We start from the raw sequence: 18952 nt of genomic DNA on the forward strand, positions 1-18952 counted from the left end.
GATATGGTGGCCACACCATGAGGTGTCGTTACGGGCACGCTGCCGGGGAACACGACCGGGAAACAGACAGAGGTGGCCTGGCTCTTTCCAGGGACAGAGGCGGTCGCGGAGCTGACGAGGGCTCTGAGGCTGCGCGGGGCAGCAGGAACGGAGCCCTGAGGGTCCTGGGGGGCCCCGCTTCCTGCTCTGCAGAGGGAAAGGTCAAAGTTTACTTTCAAGGGCCCCTTCTGCGCTGAAACTGGTGGTCGGTAACATTCAGGTGTTTGAGAACGGTGATGGGGAGTGCCCCGTGTCCCCGTTTGCCAAGGCTGCCCGGCTGGGTCTGTGACGTTAGCCAACGGGACCCACAGCGAGCGGCCCGGAGGTGAGCCCACGGAGGACCGGATACCTCCAGGTTTGGGTGACGGAGAAACTCTCGCCACCGTCTGGCTTTAAGAAGCCAACTGGCCCTAACCGGTTTGGCTCAGTGGATAGAGCGTTGGCCTATGGACTGAAGGGTCCCAGGTTCGATTCCGGTCAAGGGCATGTACCTCAGTTGTGGGCACATCCCCAGTAGGGGGTATGCAAGAGGCAGCTGATCGATGTTTCTCCCTTATCGATGTTTCTAACTCTCTATCCCTCTCCCTTCCTCTCTGTAAAAAATCAATAAAATATATTAAAAAAAAAAAAAAAAAGAAGCCAACTGGTTGCCCTGCCGGCGTGGCTCAGTGGTTGAGCATCAACCTGTGATGCATCACGGTTCAATTCCCGGTCAGGGCACTTGCCCAGATTGTGGGCTTGAACCCCAGCAGGGGGCGTGCAGGAGGCAGGCGATCGGTGATTCTCCCTCATCATTAGCATTTCCATCTCTCTCACCCTCTCTCCCTTCCTCTCCCTGAAATCAATAAAAACATGTTTTTAAGTTAGACAGGAGAAATGAACACGGCCCTCCACGTGCCCTCAGAGCCACGCTCGGACATTCTGCCGAATTATTATTTAGTGCCGTTTTCCGCAGAAGAAGGAGAGAAGGTTAGGGGGAGAGAAAGAAAGCCGGAACCTCTGTAATGAGGTTTTAAAACCGCAGAGCCCCTGTTGTCAGTACGCCCCAGCCTCTAAGAGCATCCATTCCTGTTTTCTTGCCACACCTGAGCGCAGAGGTACAGACACGTGACCGTGTTGGAACACGTTAACTCAGCGCTCCGTCCCGATGGTGGGAAAGGCGGCTGAGCGGCGGCCCGTCAGTCACCAGCTCTGCACAGTGAATTGGTCACTTTGTCCAGCCGGGCAATGGGGACTTCAGTCCGTCCCAGTCATTAAAAGCTGCCGCATCCGTGCCATGTTGAATCAGCTCCCGCCCTCCTGCTCGGGGAGGCCTTTAAAGCTCCTGCCGGCCCAGCAGCCGCCTCCGCCTGGAAGCCCGGCCTTTGATGAGGGTTTGGGATAATTGAGTCAGTTCCCCGGTCCTCCTCACGTCGTCGGGGAGGAGTCCTGTCGCCGCCCAGCTCTTTCCAGCTCTTAACAAGCCTCCCCAACGCGTCGGCACAACAGGGCGTTTATCTCAATTAATGCACCAACCGCTCCACCAAACTGCCAGGAAAGTGGCCCCGACTCAGGCGAGCGGGACCCCAGGCGAGAAGGGAGCTCCTGAGCGGCCACCACATGGCAAACCTGAGCCACACTGGGAACTGCGGGGTCTGGTTCGGTTTTGTTTTTAACTGTTTGTTGGCTACACACCCAGGCGCACACACACAAGCCTGTAGCAGACAGGGCTTGCACGTTGGTAGATGGAGGATGGGGCACATGCGATGGGCAGGGGCTACCCCTGGAGCGGTTCCTCTGGGGGCCCGGGGGCCCTGCGTTCTGGGGTGTAAGGACAGAGCATCCCCCCCCCCCCCACCACCCCTTCCAGCCATCAGACACTCAAAACCACGCCAGCAGCACTTCTGGTTTTGCTGCGTAATCACGGCCCCACGCGCACGCTTTCCTGAGCTCTGCAAGACCTGCTGTCTGGGGCCTCGTGCTCCCTCGTGGCCCTCGGGGACCGCCGGCTGGCGGCTGCGGGGTGGGAAGGGAAATTTCCATTTCTAAGCCCGCAGTCCCGGGCTCTGCAGCTGCAGGCGTGTCTTTCTGCCTAATAGGCACAAATAGACCCCAAATCGCAGACTTTGCAGGAAAGGAAAACAAGTCTTTAGGCCGCAGGTAGGCCCCGAGCCCCTCCGGGGCTGGTTTTGAGGCGGGGGGGGGGGGGGGGCGGCCTCAAAAGAATTCCCAGCCTGTGGCCAGGAAAACCAGCGCTGGACCCACGGGCCCGGGAAGAGGTAGAAGCGGCCTCGTGTTTGCTTCCGCCAATGGCCTGGCAGAATCGTCTCCTTCAGGACATTTGCTGTCGCCCTGTCCCTCTGAACCCCTGGACGTGATTTGATGCCGTACCTGCCTCTGAGAATTAGCCCGAAGCCCGCGGTGCGGGAGCTGATTATTCATCCGTGCGGCCCCGTCTGCCTCGCTTGCTGGGTGCAGGTGGCCCCTTGCCCAGGCGCCTGGGGACCTGGGAAGAGAACCAGGTTTCACCTCCTTGTGTGTGATGACCCCGACCCCGGGTGCCCTGGGTGCCCCCAGGTGTGACGTGGCCTGGTGACGCCATGCAGGCTGGACAAGAGGAGTGAGTGGCAGGAGAGGGGGCTCCCAGAAGAAGAGGAGACAGGAATGGACCGTTTTTCCAGAGGAACCAAGAGCAGGAGACCTCCAGGAGGCAGCCAGTCCGAGGGGCCACGGCCGGGGCTCTGCACAGCCTCCTGCCAGGAGCCCAGCCCAGGAGTCCCAGAGGCACCTGGGCCAAAGCCAGCCTTGGAGCCTGAACTCCACCACCAAGACGAGGCTTGACCTTGGTCTTCAGAACCCAAGGACCTGCTCATCTTCAGAGCCAAAAAGTATCACGAGGCAAGAAGGATGATACCGATGAAGATGATGATGATGGGGAGGAGGGGGCTGGGGAGGAGGGGGATGACAGTGGTGATGGTGATTAGGATGATGATGATGGTGATAACAATGATGATGAAGGTCATGACAATGAGGATGAGGATGATGATGATGGTGATGACAATGATGATGAAGGTTATGACAATGAGGATGAAGGTTATGACAATGAGGATGAGGATGAGGATGATGGGGAGGAGGGGGATGACAGTGGTGATGGTGATTAGGAGGATGAAGGTGATGACAATGAGGATGAGGATGCGGATGATGATGGTGGTGATGACAGTGATGATGATGGTGATGACAATGATGATGATGACAATGATGATGACGGTGGGAATGATGACCACAATAATGGAGGAATAAAGGCCAGACGACCATAACCTCGATCAGCTTCCCTCCCGCTACCCTACAAGCCACCACTGAATGTTTCTCATCATTATCCATCTAAATGAAACCAAGTCAGGATGCTAACTATACTTCTAAGTAACGAGACAGGTCTAGACTCGCGGTTGCCAACCGATGGTCCGCGGGCCACTGGTGTCCGCAGGCCACTGGTGAGGTCTGAAAGGTTGTGACCGCTGGTCTAGACTCTCAGAAGAGAAGCGTTATGGTTTTGAAGGGCGCTCACTGGAAGTCCCCGGTGCTGCCGAAGGGCCAGTGACTGGGTGGTCTCCTCTCTGAGCTGCACTGATGGGAGTCGCGAAGACAGGAGACCACCATAAGGGCTCCTCTAAAGGGCCATTACGAAAGCATGGGGCGTCTTCAATAGACCGCTTTCTGTCCATCAGAAACGGAAGTGTTACTTTGATCCACGAGAGGATAGGAAAGGGGTAGGTGCCAACGCCAGGTGAGATGTTTTCAAGGAGGAATGTAGGACTTCGGGGAAGGAAGGGCCTGAGAACGAGGAGCTATGGCTCTTTCAAACAAACACAAACAGCAGGGCTCCGAACGGCAGACGCTGAGAAACCAGGGAATCAAAGAGGAAAGATGCATGTAAACTTATTCAAGATTCAGCTCTAAAAATTAAAGGATGAAACACATTTACTGCCGTCAGAACGGCGAAGCCATTACTACCAGGGTGTTAACTGGATCTGCTAAGCTGTCTTTTACACCGATAAGTCATCTTAAATTAAATATTAAAGATTAATAAATATAATACCCATAATAAATGACACACACTAATTTAATTAAAAATAGATGGTGAATTTTACAAATGGGGCATGATCGTAACGATACAGAATGGACTTGTTATGCGGAAAATGTCAGTCTTGGAATTGTGCAACCTCCATGCACATTTCACCCTTATTGTGTCTCATTAAAATTTTAAAAATCGCTATTTTAATTGTCAAGCGTTTGACAGACTGCTATAAAAACGTGACACTTAAGTTTCAATTTTACAAGATGCATTTTAATGACTCCTTGCGCTGCATGTTTTGTTATCCGCAATCCGGTTTTTCAAAAAAATAAAATTAAAATGTCATTTCCCACTAGTTTTCAGAGAGCAGAGCTGAGCTTGCTGCAGGGCTGCAGGAAAACACGTTTAAATCTTTACAAATAAATATGAAAATTAGAACTCCATTTTATTTCCGCCGCCGTCTGTGGTTCAGTTGTTGATTTCAAAGCCTTCAGGGGGACCAGGGGAGGGGAGGGGGATACTCGTGGGAGCTCCGGCGAGGCTGTCAGAGAATTTTAGCACCAGCTTTTTAAAAGGATTTCCCATTTCCTCCACTTGGGATGTCAGACAAGGTGACGGATGTGAGTCACAGTAGCCCCTGCAAATGAGTCTTCTGTTAGAAAAAAAGGACACTTAGAAGTGGGATGTTGAATGTCACTGTCGAAAGTGCCTACGTTGTCCAGAAAAGCTGTGTGTGTCCTTGAGGGCATTGAAATCTCCTTGGCACACTCTGGGAGGAAAATGTGCGAGTCAGGGCTCTGTAGACGCCCAACCGTTAGAGGGACTGCCGTTCCCTGAGATCTCACCTGATAATGCCGGGCAGCTGTCCATGGTCAGCCCAGGAGTGGCTGTGGATCTGGAGAAGGAACATCACGTGGGTAGGCCAAGGAGAAGAATGTTACACTGACACCGTTACGTGGTTGATTCCGATGAAGATTTGATGAGCAGCCAGAGAGTACCAGGCAAAGCATGATGCTGCACCTCCTTCCCTTCTCAGCAACCCAAAGAGGCGGGTCTCCATACTCCATCGCTACAGAAGGACTTGACCCATTGTCCTAGGTCAGTGGTCGGCAAACTCTTTAGTCCACAGAACCAAATATCAACAGGACAACGATTGAAATTTCTTTTGAGAGCCAAATTTTTTAAACTTAAACTTCTTCTAACGCCACTTCTTCAACATAGACTCACCCAGGCCGTGGTATTTTGTGGAAGAGCCACACTCAAGGGGCCCAAGAGCCGCATGTGGCTCGCGAGCCGCAGTTTGCCGACCACTGGTCTAGGGAAGCTGGAGGTGGTAGCGAGCCTACGTTGACCATTCAAGGGTCACATGTCTTTGTGGCCTCGTTTGTGAATTCAGGAGACATCCAACAAGCCCCGCGATCGTCAAACCAGCTCACGCCGTCAGAGGACACACCCCAGTCCTTGAAACACAGCTCTGTTCTTTAAACAAGGCACATAATTCCGTTCGGTCGAAGATGTCTAGTTTCCAAATAAATATGCAGGATCAAAAACAGCCCCAATGGGTGCAACTCGGAGGTCCCAGGGCCGTTTCTGCTGGGGACACACAGCACAGGTGTCTGACACAGTGAAATGCGTTAGACGTTTCTGAGCACTTCCGTGGGAAGCTGGAGTGAGGTGACAGGCAAGGCCTCAGAACCCCAGCCTCATGGGCCGTGGCACAGGACCGCCCCAGGTTGGGGCTGGCACTGTTAGTATCTCAGAACTTCCAGAACGCCCGACATACCAGGCGGGCACTCATTACGGAGACGCCTCCCGAACAGAGAGAGGATGCGGTCACAATTTCCCGCCTCCCACAGATCATGTGCCGGTGAGCGTGTTATCAAAATATGAGGCGGCCCCTTCAAATATATTTTAAACATTGTTAATGTATTTCCACATGTCACCGTCTGACAGCTCCAGCGTCCTCCACTTTGCCACCAGGGAAATTTACATGCATTTGAATTCGCTGGGCCAGGCCCGGTCTCCCCACACTGACAGCCCATTTAGCTCCGTGATATGTTAATCTGCGCCGTGTTTGATAGATTTCTGTCTTTTCCCCAAAACAGAGGGTGCGAACATGATTCAGGAGCAGAATTTGCAAAACAGGCCTCCCCCAGCCTCCGGTCGCTGTGGCCGCCGGGACACGGGAATGTGCGATCCGGGGTGGCCAGCCGGGCCCCAGCCGTGGGTGACCTCCCGCCGCTGTCCTGAAGCCTGCATGGCCGGCTCCTTCTCTTCGTGTTTGTAGGTCATCTTCCTGTATTTACTCAACTAGTCAACAGTGAACGGTACCATCAGCCAACGTGGCTAAAGGCTATGAAATGGTAAGGAACTCCACTTCCTGCCAATTTACGTTACGCCAGTGAGCTCCCCGTTCCCAAGTCCCCCGGTGTGTACTTGATCGTGGTATTTGTTTCTGGAGCTGCAGTCACCGTTTGCCACCATCTGGGCGGCTGGAAATGAGACCAGTGTATTCTCTCACGGTTCTGGAGACCAGGAGACAAAATGCAAGGTGTCCGCCATGCTGGTCCCTTCTGGGGCTCAAAGGGAGAAGCCAGCCATCACCCCTGTGCCCTAGAGTCGTCCCAGGTGGCTTCAGTGCGGTGCAGCCCTCAGGCCCAGGAGCGCAGACCACGTGGCAGTGGGACGCGGTCGGTGCGAAGCCCATCAGGGGGCTGGGTGCAGGTTCTGCCTCAGAAAGGCGATGAGCTCGCGAACAAGTCTTCGAACTCCTTGCTGACCCTTTCACATCAAAGCGCAACCCACCCAATCTCAGCCTTCCGTGGAGAGTTTTCATCAAAGCACCCACTGGACACCATGCCTTCAGGAGGGAGCGCACGTGCAGGGTGTCCAACCCCTTCTCCCTTCAAGTAGGGGGGCCCCCTGCCCTCCTCCTGGCCAACCTCCTCTCAGAGCAGGCCCTGGCTGCGGCCATCCATGCTGCCATCGTACCCTCTGCCCCAAGGGGCGCCCCCTCCAGACTGGAAGGCTTCCAATGCCAACAACCCCAGGAAGCACTTCCTGCCAGCCTCAGCCACGTGGCCCTCCTGTCGACACCCCCCTTCTGTAGCCGTGTGTGCCCCCACGTCCCCCGTGAGCTTGAAGCACCCCAAGGTAGAATCCGTGCACATCTGGCTCCCCGCTGGGCTTCCAGGTCTAGCCCGCAGTCGGCACTCAATCAGAGACACCTGGGAGGATGTGACCAGGAAGTGTCAGGAGTCTGAGCCATGGAGATGGCCTAAGGATGCTGCGATGGCCTCACCCCGCCAGAGGCCCAGGCACCCTCCTCTTTTTCCCAAGTGGCCGCATCTAGACGCGTTGGGGGCGGTGCTCATCCGAGCAGGAAGCCAGGCCCTGGCAGAGCAGCTGCGCGGAGCTCACGGGCGTCCAGAGGAGACGCCGACAGCAGCCGGAGGAGGCCGCCACCCCGGGCCCCACGCCGCCCCTCCTGCGCGCCTGCTGCCTGCTCCAGGTGTGCGGACTTGGACCGCAGCCCGAGAAATCAGGACATGCCGAGAAGCCTTGCGAACGTGGACGTGATCTTCAGAAGTACAAATGGGGCTGCCAGGCTGCAGACCAAACATAGGACACACAGTTCAACGTGAAGCCGTGGCTACATAGAGCAGGCGTCCTCAAACTACGGCCCGCGGGCCACATGCAGGTGTTTTTGCCGTTTGGTTTGTTTTTAAATATATTTTATTGATTTTTTACAGAGAGGAAGAGAGAGGGATAGAGAGTTAGAAACATCGATGAGAGAGAAACATCGATCAGCTGCCTCCTGCACACCCCCTACTGGGGATGTGCCCGCAACCAAGGTACGTGCCCTTGACCGGAATCGAACCTGGGACCCTTGAGTCTGCAGGCCAACGCTCTATCCACTGAGCCAAACCGGTTTCGGCCCGTTTTGTTTTTTTACTTCAAAATAAGATATGTGCAGTGTGCATAGGAATTTGTTCATAGTTTTTTTTAAACTACAGTCCGGCCCTCCAACGGTCTGAGGGACAGTGAACTGGCCCCCCGTTTAAAAAGTTTGAGGACCCCTGACATAGAGGGTCACCTTTAGTAGAAGAAGGTGCCATGCAGCGTTTGGACAGGTGAATACAAAAGTGACTCGTCACGTATCTGAAGTTCAAATGGAGCTAGGCACCTGTGCTTTATCCGGCAGCTGTCCTCCACCCTCCCCACACCATGCCCCGCCCCCTGCCGCCGGGGCCACCTGAAAACAGAGTGGTCAGGTCACCGCAGACAGGCCTGGGTCCCGGGCTGTGGGTTCAGCTCCTTCCCACAAGGAACACGGGCCCCAGGAGCAACAGGTCTCGACCCAGAATGCCAACGTTGGGTCTCCCCATATTGTGTTTCTGAATTGGGAAATTCCCAGGAACAATATTCCGCCCAGAATCCGCGGCTGACACGCAGGTGGCAGTCTGTGTTAGCGTCACTCCAGCTCTCCGCTGGGGACTCCATCCCAAGGAGGACCCCGAGTCTGGGCCAGGCTGTCCGGGGCTATGGCAAGACCAGCCGTCTAAGATGCCTGCCACCAACTCAGTCCCCGGTGAGGGATGCGAGCACGACGCAGCTCAGCCGGTGTGGCTCAGTGGTGGAGCGCTGACCATTGAACCGAGAGGTGACTGGTTCGATTCCCGGTCAGGGCACACGCCTGGGTTGCAGCCCGATCCCTAGTAGGGAGTGCAGGAGGCAGCGGATCGCTGATGTTTCTCTCTCCTCAGTGTTTCTACCTCTCTCTCCCTCTCCCTTCTTCTCTCTCTAAAATCAGTGAAAACAGGTTTTAACTAGGGCATCTTCCTTCCTTCCAAAGGGCCCAGTGTTCATGCTCAAAAGAGGGGAAACTGGCCTCCTGGGCAGACTGCTGATCGAAACCAGGAATCCAGATGAAACAGGCACAGAGTCCTGAGCACTGTGTTAGCACCACGAGTACAAAGTTCTCTAGCAGCACAAATCACGTCAGGGGCCAGAGGGGGCCACAGCCCCAGTGTGGAGTCCGGCGGGCTCCCCTCGGCCATCTTGTCAGAGTCGGCTGGGGACCCCCGTTTCCACAGGTAACCTGAGTGTCTGATGAGCTCATCACTCAAGGCCCTTCCTCCTGCTCAGCGCCCTTCCCCGGACGCCCAGAGCCACGAGGCAGGTCTGACGTGACAAATCTGCTCTGAGCCCTCGGTAAACACCGGATGTGTGCGGGCGCGGCACTGCGCGGGGAGGATGGATGCGTCCTGGATGCAGACCTGTCAGCCAGGCCTCCCGCACGCACAGCTACCTGGCCCCCGGCCCCGCCGCGCACCTGCGGGCTGTCGGCAGCGAGGAAGCGAGGCTTTTGGAGGCGGTTGGACACCCCGGGAAGCCGCCAGCCCCCCTCACACAGGTCTTCGGCGCAGGTGTTCCTGTAATTGTGATGCATGAGGAGCCGCCTCGCGCGCAGTGGCCCTGGGCACTCAACCTCCACCTGCGGAGGGGGCTGCGCGCAGGTCCCGGCCCACACGGAGGCCCAGAGGAGGGGCAGGGTTGCCAGCGGAGCCCAGATGCCCGGGGTGCGTGTTCCTGCTCAACCCTGGCTTTTGGGGATGCTTGTCAGCCAGGGAGCGTCCGTGCCCCGGCCTTGCTGCCTTCCAGCACAGGGCCTGCCGCGTGTGCGGCTGCAGACGCCCTGGAAGTGGCGGCAGGCAGACAGGGAGGCAGGAGAGAGCTGGCCGGCGGTGCGGGGGCTCTGATCAATGCAGAGACTTAGGAGGTGAGCCGAGTGAGCTGTCAGCGGGTAGCAGGGCCCCGGGGTGGGAGCTCAGAGTCATGCATCAGCCTGAACGGACCGGGCGCCAGGGACCAGGAGCCCTGACAGCAGCCAGGATTGGAGCCGAGGAGAAGGCAGGGGAGGGGCAGCCAGGCAGCGCGGGCAGGCTACTTCCTGAGCAGTCAGCATGGGCCCCCCAACGCCCCAAGCCGCCCACCCGGCCCCAGCCCCAGGGTTCCTGGACTGCTGGTTGTAACAGGACGGGTGGAGTGGGGTGCAGAAGGCGGGCAGCAGGGGTGGGGAATCCAGGCAGCAGGCCTACCTCTCCAGGTAAAGGTGGCTCTGAGCGGCTGCAGGGGTTGGGGCCACTGGCCTCAGAGTCTCCTCCCTTCCACACATTATCTTTCGTTTCCGCCCTCCTTATGTGTCTCTTCTCTTTCATGCGTTATAGCCTTAGTGTGAAGGGCCATAACCATATTAAAGAATAATGTTTAAGATGTGAGTGGGGTGCCTGGCCGGTGTGGCTCAGTGGTTGAGCTTCAACCTATGAACCAGGAGGTCACGGTTCCATTCCCGGTCAGAGCACATGCCCGGTTTGCGGGCTTGATCCCCAGTAAGGGGCGTACAGGAGGCAGCCGATCCATGATTCTCTCTCATCATTGATGTTTCTCTCTCTCCCTCCCTCTCCCTTCCTCTCTGAAATCAGTAACTCCTGTTGTTGCAACCCACACTGTGAGATTTTGTTATCGGCGGACACTGGTGCCGATTCTTCAGCTCAGTCACTGGTGTGAAATATAGAAAGCCTTGGTGGAATATTCTGGAACCCTCGCTGCTTTAGGGGGTGGCTTTTATGGAGAATGCCTTTCCTTTTTTTCATCCCCCCCATGATTTCATGAGCATTTTAACGGGAAACGGGATGTCCCTAATACCCCCCACCCTTGTCACTTGGACGTGCGCGTTCAAACGCCCAGGCCTCCGCGCGTGAAGGTGGCCCACTCCGCAGCGTGTGCGCTTCCACGGCATTGTTGGCTGCAGCGCGCACTCGGCCTTTTCTGCCTAAGAGGTGCTCCTCCGAGACGCCGCCAGCCCCATCTCATTGGAAGCTGATGAGAAAGCGCAATATGCCGCCGCCTCCTGCCCGGGGAGCGCGCCAGCCCGCAGCTTCTGCGCGGCCTGCAAACGCGCCGCCCGCCCCGTCCTGCGCCGATGCTCCGAGTGGTCTCTGGGCGCCGCCGCCTGCCAGGATGCTCATGACATCACTCATATTATTAATAATTACAGGTTACCCACAGATGGACGGGCAGATGGACACGCGCGGCGGAGGCCTGTTTAATCTCGGCCGGGCTATTTCCCCTGCCCGGCTCCCCGTGCCACGCGCGCCGCCTCCCCGGAGGAAACATTAATGAAACAACAAAATGTCCATGAAAGAAACATGAAAAGCCTGTCGGAGGGGTGGTGGTCTCTGCACGTCCCTCCAGGAGGGAGAGATGGCCTGTCCGCTTGCCTGTCTCGGCGTGGACAGTGCCCCGTGTTCCTTTGTGAGCCTTTGAGCTGCAGATGCTCCCGAGGAAAGACCGGGCCCGGCTCCTCCGACCCGCGGGCCGCCGCGGGCTTGGTCTGTGATCCAGCCTCACAGGGGGGGGAGGCATGGAGCTGGTCTCCGTGTGTGGGTGCATGCGTGTGTGGGTGCGTGTGTGTGTGTGTGTGTGTGCGTGCGTGTGTGTGTGTGTGTGTGTGTGTGTTCACCGCTGGTTCCCCAGGCCCCTCCCGGGTTTTCTGGGGGGAAATGGACCATTTCTGTCCCTGGGGTGGGCACCAGGGGCCTGGCATGAACTTGCACACTCGCTGAACGCCACCCCGTAGGGCACCACTCCTTGGCCATCGTTCGAGATGACCGGCCCACTGGTCAAGATCTGAGGCCATTCAGTGAGACCGAAGCTGTCCTTGGCACGGACACGAAGGAGGATGGGGACAGCTGCCAACCAGCTGACCCCACAAACCATGGGGGAAGAACTTCCAGGACCACGTGATACGTGGCCTTTAGCATGGCCGAGGCCTCGTGTTGGAACGAGCTGCTCTGGGCTTTTAAATTGTGGCGATGGCCCCTACTCTGCAGCGTCACTTGGCCTGAGCGTGCTGTCCACCATCCTCAGCCTCCTCGGTCTTTCCTTCCCTTCACCTCCTCCAACTGCTCCAAACAGTGGGCTTCACGCCTCCCACCCCCTCCCCGCTCAAGCCCTGCCCAGCCATGAGCCATGACTTGGTAAGGACGCGACACACTTCCCTCCCTTCGCCTGACACCACCGTCACCCCTGCCTCACAGCTCAGCCCTGGCTCTCATCTTCACCTGAATGTGAGATGCTTCCGTCCTCTTTCCTTAAAGGACACCCAGAGCCTACGACCTTTGCGTACCACTGAGCCAGGCCTCGGTCCTCAGGGCTGACATGAACACCTATTATTCCCCCTGACTCCAGACTCCCCACGTGTGGCCGTGGACTAAGGAACCGTCCGGTTTATTGGCAGTTGGAACAGCCAGACGCCATGGGCACATCATCCAATGTTGGGGCAGGGGCATTTCTGGAAAGGAGCTCACCTCCGAGGTGTCTGTCTGCACACAGCATGTTGGGGCCGAAGAGCTGCTGATCATTTTTTAAACACCAGGCTCCTGGCACAGGCTGTCTCCTGCTGCTGTCCTGCCAAGCTCTCCGTGTGTGCAAACGCCACCTGCCTTCCGAGACCGCCGCCGGGCTCGCCGCAACTGCAGACCAGTCCCCACCTGCCAAGCACTCCTCCTCTGCCCGGCGCAGAAACGGGGGGCTCCGTGGGTTCCTCCCAGCCCCATGATGAGCAACTGAATCTATATTTTTTTCCGATAAGACCCAACCCATTTAAAGTGTGGCATGGTTGGCCTGGCCGGGCAGCTCAGGTGGTTAGAGCGTCATCCCAATATGCCCAGGTTGAGGGTTCGATCCCCGGTCAGAGCACATACAAGTAACCAGGGGTCGCCAACCGGTGGTCCGCGGACCACTGGTGGCCTGTGAGGTCTGAAAGGTCAGCGACCGCTGCAAGAAACAGCCAGTGAATGCATAAATAAGTGGAATAGTAAATTGATGTCTTTCTCTCTTCCTCTCAAATAAAAAAATATTAAAATCCAAAATAAATGAAATGCTAGGAGGGGTGCCCATGCCGCTATGTTGAGGAACTGACCAATTCCACTGGGAGGCTTTAATTCATACACAAGGCCGCTGCACTGTAGCTGCTTAACAAACGCATTCTTCTCCAATAAAAAGATGCATAAACATAAAAATGTGGACTCTGTGTCCCCAAAGGAAACCTCCTCCCTCCCCGTGCCCAGGGCAGGGTCATCCTGACATAAGTTCATGGCAGAGAGAGACAGCAGCCAGGCTGTCCTGGCTGCACACAGCTTATTAAACATGGAACTCTCTAGAAAGCCTCCTGTCCACAGAGTCTGAGTCGTCGTCGCCGATGGAGGCACCGGCTACCAGCATTGGGTAGTTTTCCAATGGCACCAATGGGTTCCCGCCGGCGCCTTCCCATGATTCTCACCAGCAGAGACGCACTTGCCCGCCAGCTGGCCGGGCTGTGCTCTATGTCGGAGCCAGTCCCAGCGGCCCAGCTCCTGGCCCACCTGGGCTCCCACCTGTGGCCCCGCCTTCATTACCACAGAGCTTTTGCCCCCGGAGCCAAGGAGGCTGCCGAAATATAAACCACTGCCTTCTCCCAGTTCCCCGTTCCGGGAGCAGAGGTGCTGATGACCGGCTGTGACCAGGGTGCAGTGGGGTGCCACAGATTTGGGGGAACCACAGATTTGGGGGAGCCACAGATTTGGGGGAACCACAGATTTGGGGAAGCCACAGATTTGGGGGAACCACAGATTTGGGGAAGCCACAGATTTGGGGGAACCACAGATTTGGGGAAGCCACAGATTTGGGGGAACCACAGATTTGGGGAAGCCACAGATTTGGGGGAACCACAGATTTGGGGAAGCCACAGATTGGTCCATCTACCTCTGGACAATGGTGATGGCGATCCTGATTCTTTTTATGTAAAACTCATCCACCGCTCTGGTGGCTCCCCCTGCCCCACTAGCATTTCCAGGCTTCTCAGTCTCCCCGGGTCCTCACCCCCATGCACACCCCCCAGGTCCTCACCCCCATACATGCCACCCACAGACTTATCCACCCACAGACTTACCCACCCACAGACTTATCCACCCACAGACTTACCCACCCACAGACTTACCCACCCACAGACTTATCCACCCACAGACTTACCCACCCACAGACTTATCCACCCACAGACTTACCCACCCACAGACTTACCCACCCACAGACTTATCCACCCACAGACTTACCCACCCACAGACTTATCCTTACCGGCTCCAGGACCTGAAAACAAGATGGCGCCCCACCAACCCCCACACCCTTGTGCATTTAAAAAAGAAAAAAGTAAGCCCAGCCGGCGTGGCTCATGGTTGAGCATTGACCTATGAACCAGGAGGTCATGGCTCGATTCCTGGTCAGTGCACATGCACGGGTTGCAGGCTGGATCACCAGCGGGAAGCATGCAGGAGTCAGCTGATCAATGATTCTCTCTCATCATTAATGTTTCTCTCTCTCCCTCTCCCTTCCTCTCTGAAATCAATGAAAATATATTAAAATTTTAAAAAGAAAGAAAGAAGGAAGGAAGGAAGGAAGGAAGGAAGGAAGGAAGGAAGGAAGAAAGGAAGAGCGTGTGCATGCTGAAATTAATACACTGCTCCCAGGTGTCCTGACTGTGAAAAGGGGCGGAGCTGCTCAGAGCTGAAGCCCGTTTGCTGAGGTGCCCAGCTCTGCTGATGCCCAGCTCTGCCGATGCCCTGAGCCTGGGCTGCTCTGCCGTGGGTGCCATGCCACACCGGAGGGTTTGCAGAGCCCACACTGACCACCTGCTCCCGGCCCCTCTGGTCACAGCATCCCTTCCACCCAGTGTCCTCTGTCCGCCTGTCTGATTCCTCCCCACGGGCCAGAGTCCTCCTCGCTTCTGCAACCGCATTTGTTTTGAACTTGTGACCTTGATCTCCCCTGGAGTGGGTGTTTTCAACCTCATCGCATCGCCGCTCTATCGGCTTCATCTGCCTGGTGATGCTGAGGCCGGCCCGGCAATCCCATTTTTCTTGGCGGCGCCACGCAATCATCATTCATCTTAGAAATTGGCGCCCTCCTCCCCGCGCATTCATGAGCAGGTTGGGCGTCCACTCCAATGAGAGTGGGAATCTGAAAGGAAGATTCTGTGAGGGAGGATCCACCTCCTTTTCCACGTCCCGCAGCTAATAGGGAGGGAAGATGGAGAGGATGTGTTCTCCAGAAGCAGAGGCTGGGGGCCCGCCCGCATTGAAATGCATGAGGTGAAATACCCCGAAAATGTAAGCTCAGAATCTCATCCCGTAATGAAACAAAGACCCAGAGCAGAGGGCCATGGTAATCGCCTACGTAGGGATCAGGAGCATATTGCATTTCTATGTAAAACAAACTGGCTTCTCACAACGCGGAGAGAAATTAGAATTACTCATTCATAACCGCATAGATGAGCTGGGCCTCTAACATCGGACTAATCCCTCTTTCCATCACAACCGGGAAGCCAGGAGGCGTCAGGCTCCGTACTTAGGGGACATCGGAGCTCCTCAGAGGGAAGAGAGGGATGGCGTCAGCCTTTTTTCTTAAGTGTCTCATCAACAACTGCAGGTCGAGGCGACGCGCCCCCAGGCCCAGCAGAGAATCCGCCCGCACCCCCGTGCAGCCAGCCCCCTCCAGAGCGGAAGGCCAGTGAGAACCAGCGACCAAGGGCGGAGCATCCCGAGGGGAGAAGTTGACTTGGGATGAAGGCTGCTGGTTTAGAAAGGACTATCTTTTGTAGCAACTGTGTTTATTTTATAATTTTAGGCACAAGAACGGACTTCTTAAAAAATGTCAGGCTCCAACTAGACAGAACGTCCTTCCGGAGTGTGATGAGATGAATTGTGTCCCTAAAATATGTTGAGGTCCTGAGCTCCGGTACCTGTGAATGTGACCTTAGTGGGGGACAGGGTCTTTGCAGAGGCCCAAGTGAAGATGAGGTCATCGGGGTGGGCCCTCATCCAACGTGACCGGTGTCCTTATAAACAGGGGACATTAGGACACAGAGATAGACACACACCGAGGGAAGATGATGTGATGACAGCCATCCACACGTCAAGGAGCGCCTGGGGCCACCGGACGCCAGGAGAAGGGCCCCGCACAGATGCTCCCACACCCTGCTGACATCTCGATCTGGGACTTCTGGCCTCCAGAACTGAGACCACACACGCCTGCTGTGGAAGCCCCGTCTGTGGAACTTGTTACGCGGCGGAGCTGACGCATACAAGGTGTTTGAACCATGTGCCCCGTCACGGCTGTGCCTTTGGAAGATCATGTTGGCTCTGTCGTCTGTGTGCTGGTCCTTCTCCCGCCCCCTCAGGGCCCTGAATGTCCAGGGGGGCTGTTATATTAGGGGATTCGTCTTCGGAGACTGAATACCCAAGTGGACAACAGCCAAACCACCTGTGAAAACAGAACTCTGACCCACAGCCTTGGCAGCGGCGAGTCACACGGTGAGCTGCCCAGCTCCCCCGGGGCCGACGGCCTCCATCAGGGCACCCTGATTCCTCCCCTTTGCCCAGGACAAACCTTCCCCGCCCTCCGTCTGCCTTTGAGGCTCTGCCTAACGCAGGGGACGGTGCTGAGCCCCTCGCTAGACGAGCTCTGAGCACAGCCTGTGGCTCTCACTCGGAGGGTCTTCGTTTACTTCCGATGTCGGTCTCCCATGTCACGTCGCGAGCTCCGCCAGGGGCAGCTTCGTGCCTGGCACATGATGGCTTTCGGGAAGTATTTGTCGGACGGTGACAAAGCGGGTCGGTGCTGTCATGGCAACAGAGACATATTTGTTGAACAAATGAATGGTTGTTCCTACGACTCGGGAAGAATACGCACGCGGCCGTGACGTGGTTACTCGGGTGGGAATGCTTTGGGCTGCGCTAGGCTTTGGTCAAACTGGAGAAATGGCCGATGGGGAGCTTCCCGTTTCCAACACAACGGGCCTTCCTCTTTCCGCCTTGTTTACTGTGGTGGTTTTCAAATCACAACACGTTTGCTTTCTTCTGAGTCTGCAGACGCTTCGAAAGGGACCCAAAGGACCGACCGGCCCCCGGGGAGAGGCGCTGTCACGTGCACACACCACGCTCCGCGGAGGCTCTCCGGCGTCTGCATAATGCATGTGCTCCCGCACAGTGTGGCCTCTTTATGTCTCCGATGTGTTTGCGAGGGGACCTAGCAGTCCGTTCCCGACCATCACAGACACAGCGAGCGATGTCGTTCCTGCGCCCCGCCTGCCCTCCGCCCAGCGCAGCGCCGCCCGAGCCCTCGGAGCCAACGTCAAAGCGCGAAGCTGGAGAGCTCGGGGCGCTTCCAGGAGCGCACGGAACCTCATCCACTTTCGCATCCTCCTGGCCATCCGCTGGGGTCTCTGATGAACGGTGCCGGCACTTGAAAGCTCTTTAAACTGTTTATCACCCTCACTTTGGTTTTGAAACGGAAAAACAATGCCAAAGCTACCGGCTTTGTAAAGCTTTGATGTGCGCGGGTTGCATGCAAATTTCCCGAAAACGGAGAACGTCCGGTGGAGGGGACAGGTAAGTCGTCTACGACGCTGCGAGGACTTTGACTTTTCTTTCTCAGCAGCCTCCTCTGTTTTCCGTGTTTTAAATTTCCGTCTCTCCTGTGCTCTCTCTGCTGCTCACGTGTCCTCCTAGTGCGGCTGTTGGACGTGGAGTAGAGGCGCCTCCCGGAGCAGCGGCCCGACGTGGACGTGGCCTGGGCCTGAGCCGGCTGTGTCAGCAGGCCGGGCCTCTGACCAGCCTCACCCAGACCCAGGCGTGCTGACAGTGTGTCCTCACCTCCTTTTTCATGAAGAAATATGGCCTGGCCAGTGTGGTTCAGTGGTTGAATGTCGACCTGTGAACCAGGAGGTCATGGTTCGATTCCGGTCAGGGCGCATGCCTGGTTTGCGGGCTCGATCCCCAGTAGGGGGTGTGCAGGAGGCAGCCGATCAATGATTCTCTCTCATCAAGATGTTTCTCTCTCTCTCCCCACCTTACCCCCCATTCCTCTCTGACATGAATAAAAATACATTTTGTTAAAAAAAGAAGTAGTGGCCCAGCCGGGTGTAGCTCAGCGGTTGAGCGTCGACCCAGGGAACCAAGAGGTCACCGGTTCGATTCCTGGTCAGGGCACATGCCCAGGTTGCGGGCTCAATCCCCAGTGGGGGGGGGGGGGGGGGCGTGCAGGAGGCAGCCAATCAATGATTCCCTCTCATCATTGATGTTTCTATCCCTCTCTCCCTCTCCCTTCCTCTCTGAAATCAATAAAAATATATTAATAAAAAAAAAAGAAGAAGTAATGATATGCATCTAGCACTGCACACGACTCCCTTCTGGACCAAAATACGGAGGGAGGGGGAAGCTCTGTGGCTTTAGAAATCTCCGCACCATTTCCCCATTTTTATGGATAAAGAAACAGAGAGCGAGAAGCAGAGGTGCCCCCCTCAAGGTCACGTGGGGAGGAGGGGTCGTCTGGAGTCACTTTCTGACTCTCAGTCTGGGTCAATCTGGGGAGAACAGCCCAGAGGGGAGGGCTCACGGACCGCGCACATCAGCCGCCATCCTGGGGCACGCACTTCTAGAAAGCAGCCGCCAAGGAGAGGGTGCTGCCCGGGGGCGGGAGCAAAGCAGCGACCTCAGGGCTCGGCCTCGGCAGGTGCCTGAGAGTATCATTCACTCCCCGTCGGTCCCCAATATCAGTCGGGGACCCTCTGAGCAGCACAACGTTACTATCGAGACCACAGAGACCACCCAAAACCATCCACCTCACCCACCCATCTGCCTCCTCAGCACAAAGACCCCCAGCAGCCAACCAAGAGGGGCCAGACGGAAGGTTCCGGAAAAGAGTGGTCCAGCAGCTAAGACTCCAGGAGAAACGTTGTCCAAGCCTTCTCAGGGAACACGAGGACTC

Source organism: Cnephaeus nilssonii (genome assembly GCF_951640355.1).
Source record: "Cnephaeus nilssonii genome assembly, chromosome: 16".
Taxonomy (NCBI): Eukaryota; Metazoa; Chordata; class Mammalia; order Chiroptera; family Vespertilionidae; genus Cnephaeus; species Cnephaeus nilssonii.